Raw genomic sequence first — 8,807 nt, 5'->3', positions numbered from 1 at the left:
CAAGTCACTTCACTTTGGGCCTCAGTTCCCACATCTGTAAAATGAGGATGAAGACTGTAAGCCCCACGTGGGACAACCTGATTACCTTGTATCTACCCCAGCACTTAGAACAGTGCTTTGCACATTGTAAGCGCTTAACAAATACCAACATTATTATTATTATTATTTACTTCTATTCTGATGACTTGACACCTGTCCACATGTTTTGTTTTGTCGTCTGTCTCCCCCTTCTAGACTGTGAGCCCGTTGTTGGGTAGGGACCGTCTCTTTATGTTGCCAACTTGTATTTCCCAAGCGCTTAGTCCAGTGCTCTGCGCACAGTAAGCCCTCAATAAATACGGTTGAATGAATGAATGAATGAATGAGTGAATGGAGTCTCGGGCGATTGGCGGAGCCGCGTCCGGGTGACGTCACGAGGATTCACTCGTCCATTCAATCGTATTTACTGAAAGTTTACTGGGTGCAAAGCACTGTACTAAACGCATAGGAAGGTATAATAGAACAACAAACGGATATATTCGTTGCCCAAAATGAGTTCCCAGTCCGGGGGTCGTTCGGTCGTATTTATTGAGTGCTTACTGGGTGCAGAGCACTGTACTAAATGTTTGGGAGAGTATAGTAGAAGAACAAACATATATTCGCTGCCCAAAATGAGCCCCCAGTCCGGGGCTCATTCAGTCGTATTTATTGAGCAATTACTGGGTGTAGAACACTGTACTAAGCGCTTGGTAAGTACAATTCGGTAGCAAATATGCATCCAGAGCTCCGCCCCAGGGAGTCTCGGTTGATTGGGTGAGCCGCGCCCGGGTGACGTCATGCGTGGCAGTACAGGGCCCGGCCCCTGGGCTCTCGAGGGCATCAGAGTGACGTCACGTGCGTCACTCCGGGGCCCCGCCCCCGAGCTCTCAAGCGATTGGCCCAGCCGTGTCCGGGTGACATCACGCGCGTCAGTTCGGGGCCCCACCCCCAGGGTGCCCAGCGATTGGCCTAGCCGCTTGGGGGTGACGTCAGTGTGGGGCCCCGCCCCCGGGGTCTGCGGCGATTGGCCGATCCGCCTCCAGGTGACGTCACATGTGGCTCTCTCGGGCCCCAACCCCGGGTTCTCCGCGCCCCCGATGTCTGCGTCGATTGTCCGAGCCGCGTGGGGTGACGTCATGCTCGGCAATACAGGGCCCCGCCCCCGGGCTCTGGAGCGCGTCCGGATGACGTCACAAGCATGACTCCCCCGGAGTCTCGGTGGATTGGGCAAACCGCCTCAGGGTGATGTCACGTGCGTCAGTGACTGGCCCCGCCCCCGGGCTTCGGAGCGCGTCAGGATGACGTCACGCGCAGGACTCCCCGGAGTCTCGGTTGATTGGGCGAACCGCCTCAGGGTGACGTCACGTGCGTCAGTCCCTGGCCCCGCCCCTTTGGTCTGCGTCGATTGGCCCAGCCTCGTGGCGGTGACGTCTGTGCGGAGCCCGGACCCCGAGGTCCGCGTCGATTGAACGAGCCGCGTGGCGGTGACGTCACGCACACCAATCCGTGGCCCCGCCCCCGGGCTCTCGATTGAGAGCCGCCCCCGGGTGACGTCGCAGGCGTCAGTTAGGCCCCCCCCCCCCCCCGGGTGTCCGGCGATTGGCCGAGCCGCCTCGGGGTGACGTTAGTGCGGGGGTACCGACCGCGGGGTGTGCGGCGATTGGGCGAGCCGCCTCCGGGTGACGTCACACGCGGCAGTGGCGGGCCCCGCCCCGGGCTCAAGCGATTGGTCGCGCCGCCTCCGGGTGACGTCACGACGGCAATCCCGGGCCCCGCCCCCGGGCTGTCGAGCGCGTCCGGGTGACGTCACGCGCGTCCGCCCGAGGCCCCGCCCCCAAGGTCCTTGGCGATTGGCTGAGCCGCGTCGGGGTGACGTCACGCGCATCAGTCCGTGGCCCCGCCCCCGGGGTGTCCGGCGGTTGGACAAGCCGCGTGGCGGTGACGTCACGCGCATCAGCCCGTGGCCCCGCCCCCGGGCTCTCGATTGATTGGGCGAGACGCCACAGGGTGACGTCACAGTTGTCAGTTAGGGCCCGCCCCTGGGGTGTGCGGCGACTGGGCGAGCCGCCTCAGGGTGACGTCACGACGGCAATCCCGGGCCCCGCCCACGGGCTCTGGAGCGCGTCCGGGTGACGTCAGGCGCGTCCGCCCGTGGCCCCGCCCCCGAGGTCCGCTGCGATTGGCCGAGCCGCATGGGGGCAACGTCCGGCCGAGGCCCCGCCCCCGGGGTGCGCGGCGATTGGCCGAGCCTCGTCGGGGTGACGTCACCATCGGCCGTCCGTGTATCCGTCCCCGGGGTGTCCGGCGATTGTACGAGCCGCGTGGCGGTGACGTCACGCGCATCAGTCCGTGGCCCCGCCCCCGGGCTCTCGATTGATTGGGCGAGGCGCCACAGCGTGACGTCATAGGCGTCAGTTAGGGCCCGCCCCCGGGGTGTGCGGCGATTGGGCGAGCCGCCTCCGGGTGACGTCACGCACGCGGGCCCCGCCCGGGGCTCAAGCGATTGGTCGGGCCGCCTCCGGGTGACGTCACGACGGCAATGCCGGGCCCCTCCCGCGGGCTCTGGAGCGCGTCCGGGTGACGTCAGGCGCGTCCGTCCGTGGCCCCGCCCCCGAGGTCCGCGGCGATTGGCCGAGCCGCGTGGGGGCGACGTCCGGCCGAGGCCCCGTCCCCGGGGTGCGCGGCGATTGGGCGAGCGGCGCGCGGGGGCGACGTCGCGTGCGTCGGGGGCGGAGCGCGCGCGCGCGCGGGAGCGCGAGGCCGCCTCCTCGTCGTTCTCCTCAGCGGGCGGAGCGGGCCGGGGCCTCCTCAGCCTCCGCCGCCTCCTCAGCCTCCTCAGGGCCCGGGGGCCTCCACACCGGGACCGGGGCCTCCGACCGGTAGGTCAGCGCGGGGGCCGGGCACAGGCGGGGCCGCCCCTCCCCCACCACTCCCCTCCCTCCCCTCAGCACCTCCCTCCCCTCCCCCCCCCCTCGGGGGCGGCCGGGACGTCACGCGCCTCCGCGGCCCCCCCCCCCCCCCCCCCCCCCCGGGCCTGGCAGCACAATAATCATCATCAATCAATCAATCAATCAATCGTATTTATTGAGCGCTTACTATGTGCAGAGCACTGTACTAAGCGCTTGGGAAGTCCAAGTTGGCAACACATAGAGACAGTCCCTACCCAACAGTGGGCTCACAGTCTAAAAGGGGGAGACAGAGAACAGAACCAAACATACCAACAAAATAAAATAAATAGGAAAGAAATGTAGAAGTAAAATAAATAAATAAATAGAGTAATAAATATGTACAACCATATTTGTTGTACAATCAATCGTATTGATTGAGCGCTTACTATGTGCAGAGCACTGTACTAAGCGCTTGGGAAGTCCAAGTTGGCAACATAGAGAGACGGTCCCTACCCAACAGTGGGCTCACAGTCATCATCATCAATCATATTTATTGAGCGCTTACTATGTGCAGAGCACTGGACTGAGCGCTTGGGAAGTACAAGCTGGAAACACATAGAGACGGTCCCTACCCAACAGTGGGCTCACAGTCTGAAAGGGGGAGACAGAGAACCAAACCAAACATACCGACAAAATAAAATAAATGGGATAGATATGTACAAGTAAAATAAATAAATAAATAGAGTAAAAAAATATGTACAGACATATATACAGGTGCTGTGGGGAAGGGAAGGAGGTAAGATGGGGGGATGGGGGGGGACGAGGGGGAGAGGAAGGAAGGGGCTCAGTCTGGGAATCGTCATCATCAATCGTATTGATTGAGCGCTTACTATGCGCAGAGCACTGTACTAAGCTCTTGGGAAGTCCAAGTTGGCAACATACAGAGACGGTCCCTACCCAACGGCGGGCTCACAATCTAAAAGGGGGAGACAGAGAACAAAACCAAACATTCCAACAAAATAAAATAAATAGGATAGATATGTACAAGTAAAATAAATAAATAAATAGAGTAATGAATATGTGCAACCACGTATACATATATACAGGTGCCGTGGGGAAGGGAAGGAGGTCACATCATGGCACTGATTAAGCGTGCCAAGCACCGTTCTAAGCACTGAGGGCGTTAGACTGTGAGCCCACTGTTGGGTAGGGACCGTCTCTATACGTTGCCAACTTATAGTTCCCGAGCGCTTAGTACAGTGCTCTGCACACAGTAAGCGCTCAATAAATACGATTGATTGATTGAGGGAGTTCCAAGGTGATCAGGTTGTCCCCCCGTGGGACTCACAGTCTTCACCCCCATTTTACAGATGAGGGAACTGAGGCACAGAGAAGAAGAATACTAATGACGGCGTTTATTAAGCACGTACTATGTGCAAAGCGCTGTTCTAAGCGCTGGGGAGGTTACAAGGTGATCAGGTTGTCCCACGGGGGGGCATTTTCCAGAGGAGGGAACTGAGGCCCAGAGAATAATAATAATAACGATGGGATTTATTAAGCGCTTACTACGTGCCAAGCACCGTTCTAAGCGCCGAGGGGGTTAGACTGTGAGCCCACTGTTGGGTAGGGACCGTCTCTATACGTTGCCAACTTGTACTTCCCGAGCGCTTAGTACAGTGGTCTGCACACAGTAAGCGCTCCATAAGTATGATTGATTGATTGAGGGGGTTACAAGGTGATCAGGTTGTCCCCCCGTGGGACTCACAGTCTTCACCCCCATTTTACAGATGAGGAAACTGAGGCACAGAGAATAGTAATAATAATGATAACGGCATTTATTAAGCGCTTACTGTGTGCCAAGCCCTGTTCTAAGCGCTGGGGAGGTTACAAGGTGATCAGGTTGTCCCACGGGGGGGGCATTTTCCAGAGGAGGGAACTGAGGTCCAGAGAATAATAATAATAATGATGGGATTTATTAAGCGCTTACTACGTGCCAAGCGCCGTTCTAAGCGCTGGGAAGGTTCCAAGGTGATCAGGTTGTTCCCCTTGGGGCTCACAGTCTTCATCCCCATTTTACAGATGAGGGAACTGAGGCACAGAGAATAATAATAATAATGATGACAGCATTTATTAAGCGCTTACTATGTGCCAAGCCCTGTTCTAGGCGCTGGGGAGGTTACAAGGTGATCAGGTTGTCCCACGGGGGGGCATTTTCCAGAGGAGGGAACTGAGGTCCAGAGAATAATAATAATAATGATGGGATTTATTAAGCGCTTACTACATGCCAAGCGCCGTTCTAAGCGCTGGGGAGGTTACAAGGTGATCAGGTTGTTCCCCGTGGGGCTCACAGTCTTCATCCCCATTTTACAGAGGAGGGAACTGAGGCACAGATAATAACAATAGTGTTGGGATTTATTAAGCGCTTACTACGTGCCAAGCGCCGTTCTAAGCTCTGAGGGGGTTCCAAGGTGATCAGATTGTCCCCCGTGGGACTCACAGTCTTCATCCCCATTTTACAGAGGAGGGAACTGAGGCACAGATAATAATAATGATGATGGGATTTATTAAGCGCTTACTATGTGCCAAGCACCGTTCTAAGCGCTGAGGAGGTTCCAAGGTGAACAGGTTGTTCCCCATGGGACTCACAGTCTTCATCCCCATTTTACAGAGGAGGGAATTGAGGCCCAGAGAAGAAGAAGAAGAAGAATGATGGCATTTATGAAGCGCCTACTATGTGCCAAGCACTGCTTTAAGTGCTGAGGGGGTTCCAAGGTGATTAGGTTGGCCCCCGTGGGTTCACAGTCTTCATCCCCATTTTACAGAGGAGGGAACTGAGGATCAGAGAATAATAATAATGATGGCATTTATTAAGCGCCTACTTCGTGCCAAGCATTGTTCTAAGCGCTGAGGGGGTTCCAGGGTGATCAGGTTGTCCCCGTGGGGCTCACAGTCTTCATCCCCATTTTACAGAGGAGGGAACTGAGGTCTAGAGAATAATAATAATAATAATGATGGCATTTATAAAGCGCCTACTATATGCCAAGCACTGCCCTAAGCGCTGGGGAGGTTCCAGAGTGATCAGGTTGTCCCACGGGGGGTCACAGTCTTCATCCCCATTTTCCAGAGGAGGGAACTGAGGCCCAGAGAAGTGAAGTGACTTGCCCAAAGTCACCCAGCTGACAAGTGGCGGAGTCGGGATTAGAACCCACGACCTCTGACTCCCAAGCCCGGGCTCTTGCCACCGAGCCACGCTAATAGTCATAATAATAATAGTGTTTGTTAAGCGCTTACTATGATAATAACATTTGTTAAGCACTCACTATAATAATAATGGTATTTAAGTGCTTACTGTAATAATAATTATAATAATGATGGTATTTGTTAAGCATTTACTGTAATAATAATAATGGTATTTGATGAGCGCTTTCTATAATAATAATAATGATGGTATTTGTTAAGCACTTACTATAATAATAATAATGGTATTTGATAAGTGCTTACTATAATAATAATGATGGTATTTGATAAGTGCTTACTTTAATAATAATAATGGTGTTTGATAAGCACTTACTATAATAATAAATAATGGTATTTGATAAGCGCTTACTTTAATAATAATAATGATGGTATTTGATAAGCGCTTACTTTAATAATAATAATGATGGTATTTGATAAGCGCTTACTATATTAATAATAATGATTGTATTTATTAAGCACTTACTGTAATAATAATTAATGGTATTTAAGTGCTTACAATAATAATAATGATGATAATAATGGTTCATTCATTTCATTCAGCTGTATTTATTGAGCGCTTACTGTGTGCAGAGCACTGTACTAAGCGCTTGGGAAGTACAAATCGGCAACATATAGAGACGGTCCCTACCCAACAGCGGGCTCACCATCTCCAAGGGGGAGACAGTGGTATTTGTTAAGTGCTTACTATCATAATAATAATAACGATATTTGTTAAGCGCTTGCTATATAGTCATGACGATGGTATTTGTTAAGCACTTCCGATGGGTCAAGCACTGTTCTGAGCGCTGGTGATAGTCATAATAAATAACTACAGTATTTGTTAAGCACTTACTATGTGCCAAGCCCTGTTCTAAGCGCTGAGCACTGTTCTGAGTGCTGTAAGAACAGTCATAACGACAGTACGTCGTCAGCGCCTACTCTGACGTGTAATACATAATAATGCACATAATAATACTAATAATGGTGATGATGGTATTTGTTAAACTCTTACTATGTGCCAGGCACTGTACTAAACAGTGAAGCAGCGTGGCTCGGTGGGAAGAGCACGGGCTTAGGAGTCAGAGGTCATGGGTTCGAATCCCGGCTCCACCAATTGTTAGCAGTGTGACTTTGGGCAAGTCACTTAACTTCTCTGTGCCTCAGTTCCCTCATCTGTAAAATGGGGATTAAGACTGTGAGCCCCACGTGGGACAACCTGATCACCTTATATCCTCCCCAGTGCTTAGAACAGTGCTTTGCACGTAGTAAGCACTTAACAAATGCCATTATTATTATTATTATTATTATTATTATTATTATTATTATTATTATGATAAACACTGGGGTGGATCCAAACAAATCGGGTTGGACACAGTCCCCGTCCCCCGTGGGGCTCACACTCTCCATCCCCATTTTCCAGATGAGGGAACTGAGGCCCAGAGAAGTGCAGCGACTTGCCCAAGATCACCCAACTGGCAAGTGGCAGAGCCGTGATTAGAACCCATAATAATAATGGCTTGCTATGTGCAAAGCACTGTTCTAAGCGCTGGGGAGGTTACAAGGTGATCAGGTTGTCTCCTGGGGGGCTCGCAGTCTTCATCCCCATTTTACAGATGAGGTAACTGAGGCCCAGAGAAGTGAAGTGACTTGCCCAAAGTCACCCAGCTGACAATTGGCAGAGCTGGGATTTGAACCCATGACCCCTGACCCCAAAGCCCGGGCTCTTTCCACTGAGCCACGCTGCTTTAAGCGCTCAACAAATACCGCAGTTATTATTACGGAACGAGTGAACGAATGAGCTAAAAATCAGGTTTTCCTGCGGGAAGATTTCCATCGGTGGATCGGAGAGAAGGCAAACATCATAAGGCGTTCACTTCAATCAATCAATCAGTTGTATTTATTGAGCGCTTACTGTGTGCAGAGACGTCAGGCAATCGATCGGTGCTTTTACTGAGCGCTTTACTGCGTGCAGAGCACTGGACTAAGCGCCTGGGAGAGGACAATAAGCAGGCACATTCGCTGCCCCACAACGAGCCGTCTTGTCAGTCGGTGGTATTTATTGAGCGCTTTCCGCGTGCAGAGCACTTGGATAAACGCCGGGGAGAGGGCTGTAAAGGTTGGTAGAAACATTCCCTCCCCACCACGAGTCGTCTTGTCAGTCAGCTGGCGGTATTTATTGAGCGCTCACTGTGTGCAAACGTTGCAACGGGTCTCGACGTTGACTTCAGGCAATCAGTCGGGATGTACTGAGCATTTCCCGCGTGCGGAGCACTGTACTGAGTGCTTCGGAGAGTGCAGTATAGCAGAGTCCCCTACCACGAGCCACCTTGTCGATCAATCGGTGGTATTTATTGAGCGCCTACTCAGTGCAGAGCACCGTAGCAACATCCAGAAGCGGTAATTAATGATGATATCGGTTAAGGGCTTACTATGCGTCGGGCGCCGTTCTAAACGTTGGGGGGGGATACAAGGTGATCAGGTTGTTCCCCCAAGGGGCTCCCAGTCTTCATCCCCATTTTCCAGAGGAGGGAACTGAGGCCCAGAGAAGGGAAGTGACCCAGCAGACAAGTGGCAGGGGTGGGATTAGAACCCGCGTCCTTCTGACCGCGAGGCCCAAGCTCTATCCGCTAGGGATAGAGAGAAGCAGCATGGCTCAGTGGAAAG

General features: G+C 53.0%; 1 protein-coding gene across 1 annotated transcript in view; it reads left to right on the top strand.

Moving 5' to 3' along the window:
• Nucleotides 1-2,787: 2,787 nt before the first annotated feature.
• Nucleotides 2,788-8,807, top strand: part of FBXO34 (F-box protein 34) — a 37,876-nt gene continuing 31,856 nt past the window's right edge. The window contains 1 exon segment of the mRNA XM_038756712.1: nucleotides 2,788-2,897. The gene's annotated coding sequence lies outside the window, so the exon portion shown is untranslated.

The sequence above is a fragment of the Tachyglossus aculeatus genome, chromosome 14 (assembly GCF_015852505.1).
Source record: "Tachyglossus aculeatus isolate mTacAcu1 chromosome 14, mTacAcu1.pri, whole genome shotgun sequence".
Lineage (NCBI taxonomy): Eukaryota > Metazoa > Chordata > Mammalia > Monotremata > Tachyglossidae > Tachyglossus > Tachyglossus aculeatus.
The sequence above is the reverse complement of the archived record's forward strand: the minus strand, read 5'-3'. Positions and strand labels throughout refer to the sequence as shown.